The 20,276-nt window shown below is 39.8% G+C and overlaps 1 pseudogene; it reads left to right on the forward strand.

Moving 5' to 3' along the window:
• The first annotated feature begins 2,949 nt into the window (after window positions 1–2,949).
• LOC115931278 (UV excision repair protein RAD23 homolog B-like) lies at window positions 2,950–7,033 on the forward strand (annotated as a pseudogene).
• The last annotated feature ends 13,243 nt before the right edge of the window (window positions 7,034–20,276 follow it).

Here is a 20,276-nt window from a genome sequence, read left to right on the forward strand (position 1 = left end):
TTCTTACATTGGATGTCTCAGGCCCTAAGAAGGGCATTTTTCTGAGAATTTCCCAAAATATATAATTTAAAAATTATAAAGAGTCAACATCACACGTAATAGTGAAAATTTTAAACTATCAAAATTTTGATGGGGGTGGAGTTGGTGAGATGTTGGTCAAAAGGTGCAGAATTTCAGATAGTATTCCTCCTATCTAGGAGGAATAAATTTAAGAGATTTATCATACAAAATGGTGACTGTAGTTAACAATATATTGTATTCTTGAAAAATACTAAGAGAGTAGATGTAAAGTGTTCTAACCACAAAAAATGATAACTATGTGAGGTAATGTATATGTTAATTAGCTAGATTTGGTCATTCTGCAGCATATACATCCTTTAAAGTATCACTTGCATGATCAATACATACAATTTTATCTCTCACTTCGAAAAAAATGCATCAGAAAAAATAATTTTGGAAGCAATCAAAATGGAGAATATTAATCAAAAGCAGCATTGTCCACTAGTAATAAAATGTAAGTCACAAATGTGAGTCAGATAAGTAATTTTAAATTTTCAATAATCACATTTTAAAAGGCAGAAAAAGCCAGGCACACACCTGTAGTCCCAGCTGCTCAGGAGACTGAGGGAAGAGGATTGCTTGAGCCCAAGAGTTCAAAGCTGTAGTGCACTATGATCATGTATGTGAATAGCCACTGAACTCCAACCTTGGCAGCATAGCAAGACACCATCTCTAAAAATATTAAATGTCTTTTTCCTTTCTTTTTAGAAGCAGATGAAATTAATGTTAATAACTTTATGTGGTATAAATACACCACAGAATATTACTTAGCCATAGAATAGAATGAAATAACGGCCTTCACAGAAACTTGGCTGGAGCTGGAGGCCGTTATTCTAAGTGAAGTAACTCAGGAATGGAAAAACAAATATTGTATGTTTTCACTTATAAGTGGGAGCTAAGCCATGAGGATGCAAAGGCATAAGAATAATAATGGACTCTAGGGACTCCAAGGTGAAGGATGGGATGGGGTTTGTTAAGAATAAAAAGTTCCTAGTTACTCTTCACAGTTTCTCTTTGTAAAGAACAGTAAATGTTTAAAATGATAGTTCCTCTTAAAACTTCCTTCAAGTTTTCGTTGCTTGCTTTTTATGTTACATACCAATGAATCTTTTATTTCACTGATGACTTTCTGTTATACCCCAGATAGCTGCTGTAAATAGTAAGGGAATGAGTATATCCTATGTCCTTGTACTTTAACCAGGACCTAAGTTGTTTGTTCTAGTCACCAGTCTGCCTAGACATGCCCGGACATGCCCAGACATGCTCCAGCTTGCAGCCTATGCCTCTTCCTTATTTGGAAATGTTATTGTCATCCTAGCTTTCCATAAGCAATCCCCCTTCCCTTCTTTGTTCCCCTTTGCACCTTTACCTATTTAGGAAAGTCTTAAGTTTTTATCCAATCGGGATCAGTCTAGATTGTGTGGTCCAGCTCCAGCCAATGGAGACAGGACACAGCAGTAGGGACCCAATGCATCAGATATAAGAATCCCTGCTTTCCTTTGTTTGGTGTGCTCTCGTGGCAGTCTGGCTTGTGAGCAGCACCCTTCTGCAGAAGTAAAATTGCCTTGCTGAGAAATCCTTTGTTCAAGTGCTTGTGTTCTTTGCGACGCCAAGCTTTCATTTCCAACAGGGCGACGGATAAAAAAACTACATATTGAGTATTGTGTACACTGCTCAGGTGACAGGTGCACCAAAATCTCAGAAATCACTAAAGAACCTATCCATGTAACCAAAAACCACCTATACCTCAAAAACTATTGAAATTTAAAATAATAATTTTTTTAAATGACATTTTATTTAAGTGAATATATCAAAAATATTTCAACAAATAACCAATATTTAAAATTATTAATGCTATAGTGTACATCTGTTTTTCGTGCTATCTTCAAAATCCAGTATGTTTTTAGGCTCACAGCACATCTCCATTTGAACTAACCTCTTTCAAGTGCTCAGCAGCCACATGTGGCTACTATGTTAGCCAGCACAGATGTCCAGCAGATCTAAGGTACAGCTTCTGCATGGCCTATTCTGTATCCAGTTAAAATGAAATGTAAACATTTTAAAGGGAGTAGCAGGGCTGAAAAATGGAAACTAGTAGGCTGGTGGCTCACGCCTGTAGTGGTGGCTCCCAGCACTTTGGGAAGCCAAGGTGGGCAGGTCACCTGAGGTCAGGAGTTCGAGACCAGCTTGGCCAACATGGCAAAACCCCATCTCTACTAAAAATACAAAAATTAGCTGTGCATGGTGGCGGGTGTCTGTAATCCCAGCTACTTGGGAGGCTGAGGCACAAGAATCACTTGAACCCAGGAGGTGGAGGTTGCAGTGAGCCAAGATTGTGCCATTGCACTCCAGCCTGGGTGACAGAGCAAGACTCTGTCTCAAAAAGAAAAGAAAATAAACAAGTGCCATTAGCATGCCAAGTTTTGAGAAATCTCTGGATCGTATGAAGCCGATGGGAATCAGACTGAGGAAAAGTTAATCAGGGTAATTGACTCTCACACAACACAAGCAAAGGAGAGGCCTCCCTAGAAAATGAATGGCCCATTTTCCCCAGAACTGCTAGAATGCCCTCCAATCCAAAAAACAAAAATAGATGGTGTGGCCCGGGCCCTGGCCGGAGAAGAGGCCACTGGGCTGGGTGAATGTGACAAGCCCCCACCCCCACCACCTTCCTTCGAAGAGCACGAGAAGCATGGGTGACCCTGAGGCCCCGCCAGGCCCCAGACCCCACCCAGCAGCACCACAGCCAAGCTGGCGGCGGCACTAGGCAGGTCACACTGAAGACCCTCCAGCAGCGGACCTTCCAGATAGACATCAACCCTGAGGAGACAGTGAAAGCACTGAATCTGAAAAAGGGAAAGATGCCTTTCCTGCAGCAGGTTAAAATTAATTTAGACAGGCAAAATGCTCAGTGATGATACTGCTCTCAGAGAATATAAAATTGACCAGAAAAACATTGCGGTGGTTATGGTGACAAAACCCAAAGCAGTGTCAACACCAGCACCAGCTAAAACTCAGCAATCCACACCTGCCAACACGATGCATTACGTATTTCCTCCACTGTGCACTACTTCCTCCACTGTGCACCACTTCCCCCACTGGGACCACTTACCCCACTGTGCATTACTTCCTCCACTGTGCATTACTTCCCACTGTGCATTACTCCCCCAACTATGCGTTACTTCCCCCACTGTGCACTACTTCCCCGACTGTGCACTACTTCCTCCAATGTGCAGTACTTCCCACTGTGCATTACTTCCTCCACTGTGCAGTACTTCCTCCACTACGCATTACTTCCTCCACTGTGCACTACTTCCCCCACTGTGCACTACTTCCTCCACTGTGCACCACTTCCCCCACTGTTCACTACTTCCCCCACTGTGCATTACTTCCTCCACTGTGCAGTACTTCCTCCACTGTGCATTACTTCCTCCACTATGCACCACTTCCCCCACTGTGCACCACTTCCCCCGCTGTGCAGTACTTCTTCCACTATGCATTACTTTTTCCAATGTGCAGTACTTCCTCCACTATGCATTACTTCCTCTACTATGCACTACTTCCCCCACTATGCACTACTTCCTCCACTGTGCATTACTTCCTCCACTATGCATTACTTCCTCCATTGTGCAGTACTTCCTCCACTGTGCACTACTTCCTCCACTGTGCACTACTTCCTCCACTGTGCACTACTTCCTCCACTGTGCATTACTTCTTCCACTATGCATTACTTCCTCCACTGTGCAGTACTTCATCCATTGTGCAGTACTTCCTCCACTATGCATTACTTTCTCCACTGTGCAGTACTTCCTCCACTATGCATTAATTCCTCCACTGTGCATTACTTCCTCCACTGTGCACTACTTCCCCCACTATGTGTTACTTCCCCCACTGTGCATTACTTCCCCCACTGTGCACTATGTCCTCCACTGTGCAGTACTTCCTCTGCTGTGCAGTACTTCCTCCGCTGTGCAGTACTTCCTCTGCTGTGCATTACTTCCTCTGCTGTGCAGTACTTCAGCCACTATGCATTACTTCCTCCACTGTGCATTACTTCCTCCACTGTGCAGTACTTCAGCCACTATGCATTACTTCCCCCGCCATGCACCACTTTCCCCACTGTACACCACTTCCTCCACTGTGCAGTACTTCCTCCACTGTGCACTACTTCCTCCACTGTGGACTACTTCCTCCACTGTGCAGTACTTCAGCCACTATGCATTACTTCCTCCACTGTGCAGTACTTCCTCCACTGTGCAGTACTTCCTCCACTGTGCAGTACTTCCTCCACTGTGCAGTACTTCAGCCACTAGGCATTACTTCCTCCACTAGGCATTACTTCCTCCACTGTGCAGTACTTCCTCCACTATGCATTACTTCCTCCACTGTGCATTACTTCCCCCACTGTGCACTACTTCCTCCACTGTGCATTATTTCCTCCACTGTGCATTACTTCCTCCACTGTGCATTACTTCCCCCACTGTGCGTTACTTCCCCCACTATGCACTACTTCCCCCACTGTGCAGTACTTCCTCCACTGTGCAGTACTTCCTCCACTGTGCAGTACTTCCCCCACTGTGCATTACTTCCCCCACTGTGCGTTACTTCCCCCACTGTGCACTACTTCCCCCACTGTGCACTACTTCCTCCACTATGCATTACTTCCTCCACTGTGCAGTACTTCATCCACTGTGCAGTACTTCATCCACTGTGCATTACTTCCTCCACTGTGCAGTACTTCATCCACTGTGCAGTACTTCATCCATTGTGCATTACTTCCTCCACTGTGCACTACTTCCTCCACTATGCATTACTTCCCCCACTATGCATTACTTCCTCCACTGTGCATTACTTCCTCCACTGTGCAGTACTTCCTCTGCTGTGCACTACTTCCTCCACTGTGCAGCGCTTCCTCCACTGTGCATTACTTCCTCCACAGCAACAACTGTGGCTCAGGTTCCACCCTGTCCCTGCTTTGTTTTCCAGTTCCACACCTGCGTCCATCACTCCAGCATCAGCGACAGCATCTTCTGAACCTGCACCTGCTAATGCAACTAAACAAGAGAAAGCTACAGAAAAGTCAGCAGAGAGGCCGGTGGCCACTAGCCCAACATCAACTGACAGGACATCAGAAGATTCTTTTCATCAAACCCTTCTGAAGATGCGACACGTGCACCTGTGGCAGGTCAGTCTTAGGAGAATATGGTAACTGTAATCATGTCAATGGGCATGAAGGAGAGCAAGTAATTGCAGCCCTGAGAGCCAGATTCAACAACCCTGACAGACCAATGGCGAATCCCTGAAGATGGAGAAAGTCAGGCTATGGTTGACCCCCCTCAAGCAGCTAGTACCAGGCCTCCTCAGTCTTCATCAGTGGCTGCAGCTGCAGCAACTATGACAGCTACGACTACACCCCCTGGAATTCTTACAGAATCAGCCTCAGTTTCAGGACACACCCTGGAATTTTTACAGAATCAGCCTCAGTTTCAACAGATGAGACAAATTATTCAACAGAATCCTTCCCTGCCTTCATCATGACTACAACAGATAGGTCCAGAAAATCCTCAATTACTGCAGCAAATTAGCCAACACCAGGAGCATTGTATTCAGATGTTAAACGAACCAGTTCAAGAAGCTGGTGTTCAGCACTTTGGGAGGCTGAGGCGGGCAGATCACTTGAGGTCAAGAGTTCGAGACCAGCCTGGCCAACATGATGAAACCCCGTCTCTACTAAAAATAAATACAAAAATTAGCCAACACCTGGAGCATTTTATTCAGACGTTAAATGAACCAGTTCAAGAAGCTGGTGTTCACTTCTACACTGCTGGTGGGAATGTAAACTAATACAGCTGCTACAGAAAACAGTGTGGAGAGTCCATAAAGAAGTAAAAGTAGAACTACTATTTGATCCAGCAATCCCCACTACTGGGTGTCTTACCCAGAGGAAAAGAAGTCATTATTCGAAAAAGATACTTGCACATGCATGTTTATAGCAGCACAATTCACAATTACAAAATCATGGAATTTTGCACAGCTGTAAAAAGGAATGAATTAGTATTTGTGGTGACCTGGATGAGATTGGAGACTATTATTCCTTTTTTGTTTTTCGAGACGGAGTCTTGCTGTCGCCCAGGCTGGAGCGCAGTGGCGCGATCTCGGCTCACTGCAAGCTCCACCTCCCGAGTTCACACCATTCTCCTGCCTCAGCCTCCCAAGTAGCTGTGACTACAGGCGCCTGCCACCACGCCTGGCTAATTTTTGTATTTTTAGTAGAGACGGGGTTTCACTGTGTTAGCCAGGATGGTCTCGATCTCTTGACCTCGTGATCCACCCGCCTCAGCCTCCCAAAGTTCTGGGACTACAGGCGTGAGCCACCGCGCCCGGCCGATTGGAGACTATTATTCTAAAGGAAATAACTCAGGAATGGAAAACCAAACATCGTATGTTCTCACTCATAAGTAGGAGCTAACCTATGAGGACGCAAAGGCATAAAAATGATACTATGGACTTTGGGGACTCAGGGGAAAGTGGGGGTGGGGGGGCCAGGGATAAAAGACTACAAATAAGGTGCACTGTATACTGCTCAGGTGATGAGTGCACCAGAATCTCACAAATCACCACTAAAGAACTTACTCATGTAACCAAGTACCACCTGTACCCCAATAATTTATGGAAAAATTAAAACAATAAAAAATTTTAAAAATAAATAAAAATAAAATAAAATTCCTTTCATTAAAAACAAAGAAGTCGGTGTTCCAGGAGGAAGAGGTGGCAGTGGCAGTGGAGGAATTGCAGAACCTGCAAGAGTCCCATGAACTACATTCAAGTAATGCCTCGGGAAAAAGAAGCTAGAGAAAGGTTAAGGGTGTTAGGATTTCCTGAAGGATTTGTGATACAAGCATATTTTGCTTGTGAGAAGAATGAGAGTTTGGCGGCCAATTTTCTTCTACAGCAGAACTTTGATGAAGACTGAAAGGGACTTTTCTGTATCTCACACTTCACACCAGTCCGTTACACTCACTTGTCCACTGGATTGTCTGGGATGAGTTGGGCTCATCTCCACAATACTTGGTATAAGGAGGTAGATTGTTGAGGGTGGGGAAGGACGGATGTAGGATATAGGGCAGGGATAAGTACACTGCATGTCTCTTCAGTTAGCAGATGCCACAACTCCACACAGGGTGTAAAATATTATACAACCAAAAATCAGTTTTTGCAGGTCTTTATTTCTTCTGTAAAACAGCAGGTAATTTTTCCTAGGTTTCAGTCTTTTTAGTGTACCAGACCCAGAAACGTAGTGTAATGCCCTGCTTTATATTTCTTTGACTTAACATTGGTTTCAGAAAGAATCTTAGCTATCTGGAGTTTACAGTCTCTGTTTCATGGCAACACTGGATAATGGCTTTGTGAAATTAAAAAAAAAATTGTAGCAACTCTAAACAGAAATGCCAAATTATTGATAGTTAATTGTTGCCCCTTCAAAAATGAGTATAAAATTAATGTGTAAGGAAGCGTATTCTTTCATGTTAACTACTTGGTGTGGGAGGGGAGAAAGGGAACCTTTTCTTAGAATAAAAATAATGACTGCTATTTTAAAATTTCTTGATCATTGAATGTGAGATCCTTCTAACATGACTTGAAAAGCTGTGTGAGTATAGGCACAGTTATTTTTCTGTTTACATTTTTTGTTTGTGTGTTTGTTTGGGGGGAAAATTGGTAGGTGTCTAATTACTGTTTACTTCATTGTTATGTTGCAGTAAAAGTTTTTTTGGTTTTTGGTTTTTTTGGAGACACAGTCTTGCTCTGTCCCCAGGCTGGAGTGCAATGGTGCAATCTTGGCTCACGGCAACCTCCGCCTCCCGGTTCAAGCGATTCCCCTGCCTCAGCCTCCTGAGTAGCTGGGACTACAGGTGAGCGCCACCACGCCCAGCTAGTTTTTGTATTTTCAGTAGAGATGGGGTTTCACCATGTTGGCCAGGATGGTCTCGATCTCTTGACCTCGTGATCCACCTGCCTCAGCCTCCCAAATGCTGGGATTACAGATGTGAGCCACCACGCCCGGCCAGTAAACGTTTTAAAACAACCATTGCATGCTTGCTTTTGACGTATCGCTTTGTGAAATCAGCACTTTTGGGGCCGATGGAGAAATTCAGCATTCACTCTCTCTGTCACCTTCCCTTCCCCAACAGGAATATGTTTATCAGCAAGTCAGGAGTCAAACTGCTGTCTTTTTAAAAAACCCACAAATGCTGATTCAGTTCAAAACTAATGCAAAGTTTCGAAACTGCATTTCCGATATTTGTAAATGTGTTTCTTTATGATATAAGAATGTATTACCATTAAAGTCATTAGTATAATATTGCTTTCAAAAACAGGTGGTAGGCCAGGTGTGGTGGCTCACACCTGTAATCCCAGCACTTTGGGAGGTCGAGGCAGGTGGATCACCTGAGGTCGACAGTTTGAGACCAGCCTGGCCAATATGGTGAAAACCCATCTCTGCTAAAAATACAAAAATTAGCTGGTCGTGGTGGCATGCGCCTGTAGTCCCAACTACTTGGGAGGTTGAGACAGGAGAACTGCTTGAACCCAGGAGGCGGAGGTTGCAATGAGCCAAGACGGCACCACTGCATTCCAGCCTGGGTGACAGAGTGAGACTCCATCTCAAAAACAAAAAAAAAAAAGTTGGTAGACAAAACTATAATCCAGCATCTTCTATTGCATTAGAAAGACTGGTGAAATCTTTTGGAAGGGGTCGGTGATATGGCTGGAAGAGTACTTTGGAAAATACGCAATCCAGATATCAAGATATCTCATGGCATATTAAAAGAAAAATCTTAATAGCAAAAAAAAAAAAAAAAGTAAAGAAAAAGAAAAATTGAGCCATGGGGCCATTGGAGAGTGGAAGGGAGGCAAACGTTGACTCTGAGGACAGAAGCAGAATCTCATTTATGAAGACAGAAGTGCTTGGTTAGTACCTGATCCTAGACATCATCCCAGGAATGCTTGGCCCATTAGGAAAACTGGAGCTTTTGCCGAGACAGTCACCTGATGAAGCCAACAGGGCCAGATACAGAAGGAAACAAAACTCTGGCAAAGGTCAAGTCGTCATGTCCAATGCAGCATCAAAGTCCCCTCATATGATCTTCCTATAACAGTGTTCCACTTTCACAGGGGCTATGGCCCTGCAAGTTCACCACTGGAGGCTGAGGGGATGGTGGACAAAGAAGTGGTGAGGAGTGAGCAAATCAAAAGGCCACCAGAACCCTGGGCACTCGGCAGCTCTCCTGAGCTGTCTCTCCACCGGCTCTACCTAGAGCAGATAGTGGGCAAAATCCACACACCCACTAGTCACCTGCCTCCTTTTCACTGGTCTGCTCCTAGCACTCATACTGCAAAGAAAAGCCCAGGCATCTATCCACCCAGCCTAGCACACTCCTTCAGCCACCTGCCTCTGGACGTGGTCCATCCAGCCTAGCACACTCCTTCAGCCACCTGCCTCTGGACACGGTCCACCCAGCCTAGCACACTCCTTCAGCCACCTGCCTCTGGACATGGGAAAGGAGATTACCAGGCAAAACTGATCCAAGCCATGTTACATGCCTGCCTCAGCCCAGGAGCCATCTAACCCCACAAGGGGCGTGCAAACTGCAGAATGGCAGGAAGGTCTGAGTTGCAGTGCAAATTCTCTCGCCATCCACAGGCACTAAACCCTCCCAAAGCTGTGGATCCAATTCTTGAGACTGGAACTACTGGAAGAGTGTCTCCTCCACTTTGATTCCCTTGTTACCTAGATTAATACACCCCCAACCCCAGGAAAATCAGGTCTTCTTTCCCTTTCAAGACTTCATGACCCAGGGGACATTAGTCAGGAAAATAAGAGTTAAAAGGGAATGGAACTGAAAAAGACGTTCTGGGGATATGAGGGGAAGCAGTCGAGATTAGGAGGATTCCTGTATGGCATACGCAGTACTTCAGTGCTCAGTCCCTGGAGCCAGTTGGCCTGAGTTTACTTCACTCCACCCCAAGCAGCTTCATAACTTTGGCCAACACACTTACCCTCTCTTAGTCTGAATTCTCTCATCAGTCTAATGGGAATACAACAATACCTGACTCATGTTACAGAAAGGAAAAAAAAATAATAATCCATGTTAAAAAAAAACAAAAAACTTTACCATATAGTGAGACAAAGTGTGTTGTGGCATTTGTGAGACTTACTACTGTCATCATTCAATTCTATGATGCAGATGTAATATGTTTCCAAGTACCCTTGCCCTGATCTATCCCCAACCCAATGAACCTGGCACCTTAGTGCTAATAAAGAAGGGGTGCAGGAGCACTATGGGATGGAAGAAGCTACTGACCCAGAGGGACAAATTTGAACCCAAACAGCAGGAATTTCCTCTCAAGGTATGAGTTGAATCTATCCCTAAAGACATCAGTATTAAAACAGCTCAATGGAAGGGGAGGAAAACTAACTTTATGAAAAGGAGCTCCCAGGATGATCTTTTACACTCTATGTACCTAGCCCCTAAGCAAAATATTCAGGATCCCAAAGAAGTCAAACTCCATCATCTACTGGCCTGTCACCCTGGAAAATTGCTTAACTTTTCCAACCTTACACTCCATCTTCAGTGACTCTTACACACCTTGCAGAATTCTGGGTTTTGAATGATTGATATTTGCAAAGTATAAAGCACTCTACAAATGTACAGTTAATTAGTTGCTATTAACAGCTCTGGAGATACCCAATTACCTTTAGAGATAAGAGTCACTGTTGACAGTGGAAAACAATGAAGATGATGACTTCTAAATCATCCTGCAAGCATTGCCCTACAGAATACTAACATCTGTAAAGGGGAATTTTAGAATGACTACCCCTTATGAACTCCCTCCCAGCTTCCCCTGCTCATCTGGGTGTGGCTCTGGAGCCTGCTTCTTGTTTCCTGTGTCCACATCGTGCAATTCCAGCTCCCTGCCATTGTCTTCCGACTCCTTTCTTCTACAGTTTTGTGGCCCCTGGGATCCCTGGGTCCCAGAAAAACTTATTAGTAACAAACCAACAAACCCAGTACTTGCTTCCCATTTATCCCTGCACTTTTCTGAGCCACATATCTGAATAAGCTATGCCCAGAGACAGAATTCTGGGTTCACCCCAAATGTGACATTCCCAAGAATGCTTTCTCTGACCCACACTAATATCCCCTTTCTCTATCTTATGCAGTATATGGCAAATTAAAACAGTTATCAGAATCAAATATTGTAGCACTTAATCACCACTGTCTTATGTCATCCAATGATTACTTCCCTATATACAGGCCTTCTTTCCTTGGCTGGACTTTAAGCTCCATGATAGTGGGTAATGTGTTGATTGATTCATATAGGAATTACTTTATCATTAGTTCACTAGAGCATTCCTTAGAGAAATATTTGCTAAGTAATTACATGTGCTAGGGACTGAGTCATGTGCTGTGGGAAAAAGGATGGCCAAGGTAGGGATGGTTCCTGGCCTCAGGAAGCTTACAGTCTAGCTGGCAAAGATGACTACCAAACAAGCTCCTAGTAAGTGTCACAAATGTTATCAGAGGAGAAATAAAGGATACAATGAAACCACATATCAAGGACAACTAACCTTATTCAGAGGGCCAGGGAAGACAGTTTTAAAATGATGTTTAAGCAGAACTTGAGGAGTTTTACAAGAAAAGGGAATGAAAGTATCTAGAAAGCCCTGAGGTAAGAGAGAGCTTGGAGGTTTCTCAGAGCAAAGGAAGTTCAGCATGGCTAAGGTGTAGTGGGTGTGCTGGGAGGAAGACAGAAAATGAGGATGGAGTGGGGAGTCCAGTGATAAAGCTGGAGAGCAGGCAGTCATGTCTGGAAGGGCCATGTAAGTCAAAGTAAGATGCTGGCATTTTACATAGATAGCAATGAGAAATCATTGAGACATTTTAAGTGGATAAGACATGTAATCAAGTTTGCATTTTTAGAAAAATCTCCATGGCTGTTGTATGAAGAATGGACTGAAGGCATTCAAGACCACAGGTAGGGGGCCAGTTGGAAGGGTTCTGCAGATATCTGGAGGAATCTTGAAGTGACAGTGGCCTAAATTTCAATAGTGGCCATGGAGATATAGAAGGGAACAGGTTTAGAAATAATCAGGAGTTAAAATTCAGAAATTGGGGATGGTCTAGACACAGGGAGTGAAGAAAAGGAGTCAAGCATACTTGTGTTGGTACTGTTCCATCTGGCTGTATATATTTCCATCATTCTATTGTATTCCAGTTTACTCATTGTCTATTTCACACTCTTTAATAATAAACTGCCCTGGAATAAATAGTCTCTAATAAACCTTGCACATAACTCTAGCCAATTTCTACCAATTCCCAGAAGTGAAATTTCTGTGTCATAAGGTGCTATGAAATCAAATCCAACCGCATAATAAAAGAATAATATACTGTAACTAAATGGAATTTATTCCAGGAATGCAAGGGTGACTTAACATGAAAATCAATTAATGTCATTTACATTAGGTATTTCTCCACCAATATGGCACGTGTATACATATGTAACAAACCTGCACATTTTGCACATGTACCCTAGAACTTAAAGTATAATAAAAAAAAGAAACAAAGAAGACACACATTACTAATATAAAAAAAAGAAAATCAATTAATGTAATACACCATATTAATGAAACAAAGGGGGAAAAAAACCTCATGTTTATCTCAGCGGATACAGAGAAAGCATTAGACAAATCCAACATGCTTTCATGATAAAAACACATAGCACTCTAGGAATAGAAGAGGAATTTCTTCAAAATGGTGAAGGGCTTCTATGGAAAACCCAAAGCTAACTTCATACTCAATGATGAAAGACTGAAAACATTTCCCTTAAGATTAAGAACAAGACAAGGATGCCCACTTTCACCACTGTTATTCAACACAGTATTGGAAGTTCTAGCTAGAGCGATTAGGCAAGAAAAAATTAACAGACATCCAAATTGAAAACGTAGAAGTAAAACTATGTCTATTCACAGAGGTCATGATCCCATGTATTTAAAATCTCACATAATGAAAAACTATTAAAGCCAGTAAATTAATTCAGCAAATTTGTAGAGTACAAGACCAACACAGAAAATCAGTTGAATTTTTGTACACTAGCAATGAACAACATGAAAAGGAGATTAAGAAAATAATTCCATTTAAAATAGCATCTAAATGAATAAAATACGTATAAACTAACCAAGAAGGTGCAAACTTGTACACTGAAAACTATAAAACATTACTGAAAGAAATTTAAATCTTAAATGAATAAAAATAAATATCCCGTTTATGGCTTGGAAGATTTAATATTCTTAAGATAACAATACTACCCAAAGTGACTTATGGATTCAATGCAATCCCTATCAAAATCCCAATGGTCTTTTCTGCAGAAATGAAAAGGCTGATCCAAAAATGCATATGAAAATTCAAGGGACCTTGAACAACCAAAACAATCTTGAAAAAAAAGAGCAAATTTGGAGGGCTCACTTCCCAATTCCAAAACATACTACAAAGCCATAGTAATCAAAACTGACATAAGGATACACATATAGCTCAGTGGAATAGAATTGAGAATCCAAAAATAAACTCAGGTATCTATGGTCAATTGATTTTTCTACAAGGCTGCCAAGATCATCAATAGGGAAAGAATAGTCTCTTCAACAAATGATGCTGGGACAACTGGATGTCCACATGCAAAAGAATAAAATTGGACCCTTACTTCACACTCTGTACAAAAATTAACTCAAAATGAATCAAAGACTTAAATGTAAGGACTGAAACTATAAAACTCTTAGGAGAAAATGTAAGGGTAAGTCTTCATGACTTTGGATTTGGCAACGGTTCCTTGGATAGGACACCAAAAGCATAAGCAATAGAAGAAATAGATGAATTTAACATTTTTGTACATCAAGGGACACCATCAGGAAGGTCAAAAGACAACCCACAAATGGAAGAAAATATTTGCAAATCATATTTCTGGCATGTAGAATGTATTTTTAAAAACCGTTATAATTTAACAACAAAAAAGCAAACAACCTGGTTTTTTGAATGAGCAAAGGACTTCAACAGACATTTCCCCAAAGAAGATGTACAAATGGCCAAGTACATGAAAAGATTCTCAATATCATTAGCCAACAACTAGGGACATTAAAATATTTAAGGAAAGCTTTTAAAATAGCTAATCACTCACTAGCATGGGTATAATTTTTTAAATGACAAGTAACAAGTGTTGGTGAGAATGTGGAGAAACTGCAGCCCTGGTACATTGCTAGTGGGAAAGTAAAATGATACAGCTGCTATGGAAAGCTATTTTGGCAAATCTTCAAAGAGTTAAAATAGAATTACCTAGTTAAAATAGCTAGGACCATATGACCTAGCAATTCCACACCTAGGTATATACCTAAAAAAATTAGTACTCAAATAAATGTTTGTACATGAATGCTCACAGAAACATTATTCATAATAGCCCCAAAGTAGAAATAGCTATCAGCTGATGATTAGATAAATAAAATGTGGCATATCCATACCACAAAATATTATTCAGCAATAAAATAAAGTGCTGATACATATTGATACATACCACAGTACGAATGAACCTTGAAAATATTGTGCTAATTGAAGAAGGTAGTCATAGAAACCACTTATTATACACTTCTATTTACATCATAAAATGTCAAGCATAGGCAAATCCATATAAATATAAAGTAGATTAGAAATTTCCTAGGCATGAGTGAGTGGACAGAAGGGCTGGGGAAAAATGAGGAGTGCTATTAATGGGCACAGGATTTCTTTGTGGGTAATAAAAAGGTTTTAGAACTTGTTTTTGTATGTATAGAGAGTATGCACAAAGCCTGTTTTGTATATTCACAGAGTAGCCAAAGCACACTGCTGCCTCCCCCACCAAACTGTCTACAGCTTCAGTGTTGGCTAATATTCTGGGAATTTCCTCCCAAGTCCTAGATTCTAAGTGTTTTAGAACTCTGAAGCCATAAGCTGCTTAGGATCGTAAGCCTGCTTAGGAACTCCGCATGATTTTCCTGATGGCCCATTTTTGAAGAGCACAAATCTGTGAATATACAAAAACTATTTAATTGCAGGCTTTAAATGGGTGAATGGTGTAGTATGTGCATTATATGCTAATAGATCTCTTATAAAATAGGTCCTTATAATTGGGGGAATCTGTATATAGATTGTATGTTAAATATGTGTGTATTAATGCAAATTTTCTTGGGAGTAATAACAGTATTATTAATGTAATCATATTATATAATAAGATAATAACAGTATTGTTAACACAACTGGTACATAACGACGACATTGTAGTTAAGTACGAGAATGTTCTTTTGAGGAGATTCAGAACTCTAAATTATATAGTGATGAAGTGTCTTGATGTCTGAACATTATCTCAAGAGGCTCAGCCATTAAAAAAGAATAAAAAAGAAAGAAATAGGGTTGGGGAGAGTAAAAATAAGAAAGAGAGGGAGGGAGGGAGGAACAGAGACAAATTGACATATGCTACAAAAATGAGCAAATGGAATGTGGCCTGATTTGAGAAATTTATGAAGTGTGAGAAAGGGAAACTAATTTGACATTAAGCTTGTAACCTTTGCTTTGAATATCACAGGTTTAATAATGTAGGATTTTTTTTAAATCTATGAGTTCAATCATACATCTTGCTTCTGAAGTGGTAATATTTACATAATTATAATATTATAAATCTTGTTTTCCATTTTTATTTTTAAAAACAAATTTCTCATTTCGTGTATATTGATTGTGGCATATAAACTTCAAACTTGCTACAAAATTCTTGGTCTTACTAAAGTGCAGAATAGGGAAAAAAAGAAACAACAATGTTCCAGATATAATAGCAGAAAACTGTTTAGAAATGCAAGTGCAGACTTGAAAATCAAAAGGAAACTTTCGTGCTATAAAAAATTATAATAAAAGTCAGCAAATACAAAAATATAGTCTGACGAAGAAACAATCCTACATGCATCAGTGGGGGGAAAGATGACCATATAAGAAGTAGAGGAAAGAGAGAATATCAGCCTTACTTCAGATTTTTTCACAGCTATTTCGGAAAATGAGTTATAGATGAGAAAACAGATGTCCACAAATTTTTTAATTAGCCAAGTCATCCTTCAGGTATATAAATACATATGCAAAAGAACGATCTAAAATATGTGAAAATTCAATAAATATAACATAGATGTACTAGTCCTTTAAAAATGACTTGATGCAATCCAACCAACGAAGGAATTAGTCAAAATTAAAAACTCAAGAATTTAAGTCATAATATTAAAAGGATGGTATGTAAAAATTTATTTAACAATAATAAAGAAAAATATGTGTTATGGTAATAAATGCAGATAGCATGTTTTATCTTTTAATAACAAAGTTGAATTTAAGGCAAACAGCATTACAGAGACCAAAATTCACTGCTATAATAAAGGAAATAAAAAGATTGTTTTAGGGTAACGCCAGGTTGGAAAAGACAATATAGGTATACAAAATATATCAGGAAAAAATGATATGACAGAGATAGAATGATTTTAACATTTTAGTAAGAATAAGTTAAGAAGGATACACATGGATCAATAGAATAGAATAGAATCCAGAAACAGAACCAACCACCTTGAGTTAATTTTTGTACATGGTGTAAGGAAGGGGTCCAGTTTTAATCTTCCACATTTGGCTAGCCAGTTATCCCAGCACCATTTATTGAATAGGGAATTCTTTCACCATTGCTTGTTTTTGTCAGCTTTGTTGAAGATCAGATAGTTGTAGGTATGCAATCTTATTTCTGGGTTCTGTATTCTCTTCCATTGGTCTATGTGTCTGTTTTTGTACCAGTACCACGCTGTTTTGGTTACTGTACCCCTGTTGTATAGTCTGAAGTGATGCCTCCAGCTTTGCTCTTTTTGCTTAAGATTGCCTTGACTATTTGGGCTCTTTTTTGACTCCATGTGAATTTTAAAATCGTTTTATCTAGTTCTGTGAAGAATGTCAATGTTTAGTTTAGTTTATAGGAATAACACTGAATCTATAAATTGCTTTGGGCAGTATACCCATTTTAATAATATTTATTCTTCCTATCCATGAACATGGAAGGTTTTTCCGCTCATTTGTGTCATCTCTGATTTCTCTGAGCAGTGGTTTGTAGTAGTTCTCCTTGTAAAGACCATTCACCTCCCTAGTTAGCTGTATTCACAGATATTTTATTCTTTTTGTGGCAGTTGTGAATGGGAGTGGATTCCTGACTTGGCTCTCTGCTTGACTGTTGTTGGTGTATAGGAGAACGCCTGGACACAGAGGGGAGCAACACACACTGGGGACTATTGGAAGGTAGAGGATGGGAGGAGGGAGAGGATCAGGAAAAATAACTAATGGGTACTAGGCTTACTATCTTGGAGATGAAATAATCTGTACAACAAACCCCCATGATACAAGTTTACCTGTGTAACAAACCTGCACATGTACCCCTGAACTTAAAAGTTAAAAAAAAATAGATCCAACTACATATGGTCAATTGACTTTCTACAAGTTACCCAGATAATTAAATAAGGAAAAGGATAGCATTTTTCAACAATTCATGGTCTAAAACTGGATACATCCCCAAAACTATCAAAAGTGAAAGAATGAACAAATCATGGTGTCTTTATACAACGGAATACTACTCAGTAATAAAAAAGTCACTGATCTACACAATTACATGATGAAATCTACAAAACATTATGCAGAGCTGAAGTAGCCAGACACAAAGAGTACATACTAAATGATTCCATTTATGTGAAGTTCAAAGCAGGCAAATCTAATTTGTAGTGATATAAATCAGATAGATAAAAATCAGATTAGTGGCAGGAAGAGCTTAATTGCAAGGGTTCACATTGAATTATGAAGTGATGGAGTTATTCTAGATTTGGATTGGGGTAGAGGTTACATGACATAAAAATCCCCTATTCCCACATCCTTGCTATTACCATAGAAGGTCAATCATTTCTAAATTTTCCAAGTATGTGGTCATTCAATAATCCCTTATTGTTTTTCAAGGGTTTTTTTGTTTGTTTGTTTTGTTTTGTTGTGCTTTGCTTTGTTTTGTTTTGTTTTTGTTTTTGTTTTTGAGACAGAGTCTCACTGCAATGCCCAGGCTGGAGTGCAGTGGCACTATCTCAGCTCACTGCAACCTCCACCTCCTGGGTTCAAGCAATTTTCTTGCCTCAGCCTTTTGAGTAGCTGTGATTATAGGTGCGTGCCACCACGCCCAGCTAATTTTTGTATTTTTAGTAGAGACAGGGTTTCACTATATTGACCAGGCTTGTCTTGAACTCCTGACCACGAGTGATCTGCCCATCTCAGCCTCCCAAAGTGCTGGGATTACAGGTGTGAGTCACCGCACCCAGCCTTTTTCAAGTTTTTTTCCTGGTTAACACTAAAGCTGAACATCTTCTTATATTGTTTATTCTTTATGAATTTTCTGTTAATATTATTTGTACATTTTTATTCAGTTGTGTTTTATTTTTATTAGATTATAGGAGCTCTTTGTATATTTTAAATTTCAATCTCGTGTTTATTAGACATGTTATATCCTGTTACTTCTTTTTCAAATTTCCGTTATCTTTTGTCCCAGAAAACTTTCCTATTTCTATCTGGTCAAATATGTCAACCTTTTTATACAGCTTCTGAGTTTTGCATAAATTATAAATATTATTTTATATTAGAGTATTTTTATAGATTGTAATTTAAGTTTAGCTTTTTAAGGCACCTAAAATATAATTTACTTGTACTGTAAAAATTTCATTTACTATTTTCCCATGTCAATTCCCCGGTAGTATATCCCTTCCCCCATTGATTTTCTTAATCACAAAATAAATCCTCTGAGTTTTGCATAAATTATAAATATTTTTATATTAGAGTATTTTTGTAGATTGTAGTTTAAGTTTAGCTTTTTAAGCCATCTAAAATATAATTTACTTGTACTGTAAAAATTTCATTTAATATTTTCCCATGTCAATTTCCCTGGTAGTGTATCCCTTCTGCCATTGATTTTCTTAATCACAAAACAAATCCTCACATACACAGGACTATTTTTAATGTTCTTTTCACTCAATTGATCTTTTTTGTCAATTCCTGAATAAATACATACTGTTTTAATTATTGGGTTTTTTCAAGTATGTATTGATACTTGGTAGAAAAAGAACGAATTTATGGTTCCTATTTTTCAAATATTTCTTATAAATTTTACCTATTTTGTCTTTCAAGAGAACTTGAGAATAAACTTTTCCATCTCCACAAAAATAATTCCACCGGGAATTTTATTTGGATTGCATTGAATGTATTTGAGTAGAGTTGCTTTTGTAAAAGTACTGAGGTTTCAAAACATATTAAATGGTACAGTTTTAATTAGACTGATTTTATTGCATAAAAATTAATCTTTAAAAAACTGTTAAAACTGAGGTACCCCTTCTGGAGTCATTATATATGTTCATTTCTTGTAGTATCTTTTATACCTTTTATTAAATTTTTAAAGGTTTCTTCCTTAGTTCTTGTACTTACTTTTACTTGCTATTAAGAATTAAATCCATTTTTTACTGATTTTTAAATTGGGTTTTTCTGGTATATAGGAAAGTGATTTAAAGATCAATGTTTTTTCTTGCCTCTAATACCTCTGATGTATTATGCACTGAGAAACTGGTGTTACACTAATGACCATATGGAGATTAATAAAGTATTTCAGGAAATATTAAATGAAAAAGGTGAAATTCAAAATGGTATATATACACATATAGAAGTGGTTGGTCAGGTAACTGGATGGGAGGAGACATCATAAATACCAATATGGGATCAATGACAAAGAAGAGACTTGGATGGAACATGAAAAGTTTAATGCTGTGCGTGTTGAAACTGAACTGCCCATAGAGTCTCAAGAGGAGGTATCTATTAGGCAGATAAGAAGAACAGTTGGAAGTTCTGGAGAAAGGCTGGGCTTCAGATAGAGCTGTGGAGGTCGGCAGAACATACAGGAGGATGAAAGTGATGGGCTTGGATCCCATCACTTAGAGGGCACGACTAAGAATACAAACTGAGTGGGGCGCAGTGGCTCACGCCTGTAATCCCAGCATTTTGGGAGGCCGAGGTGGGCAGATCACTTGAGGTCAGGAGTTCGAGACCACCCTGGTCAAC

The sequence above is a fragment of the Gorilla gorilla genome, chromosome 19, assembly GCF_029281585.2.
Source record: "Gorilla gorilla gorilla isolate KB3781 chromosome 19, NHGRI_mGorGor1-v2.1_pri, whole genome shotgun sequence".
Classification (NCBI taxonomy): Eukaryota; Metazoa; Chordata; class Mammalia; order Primates; family Hominidae; genus Gorilla; species Gorilla gorilla.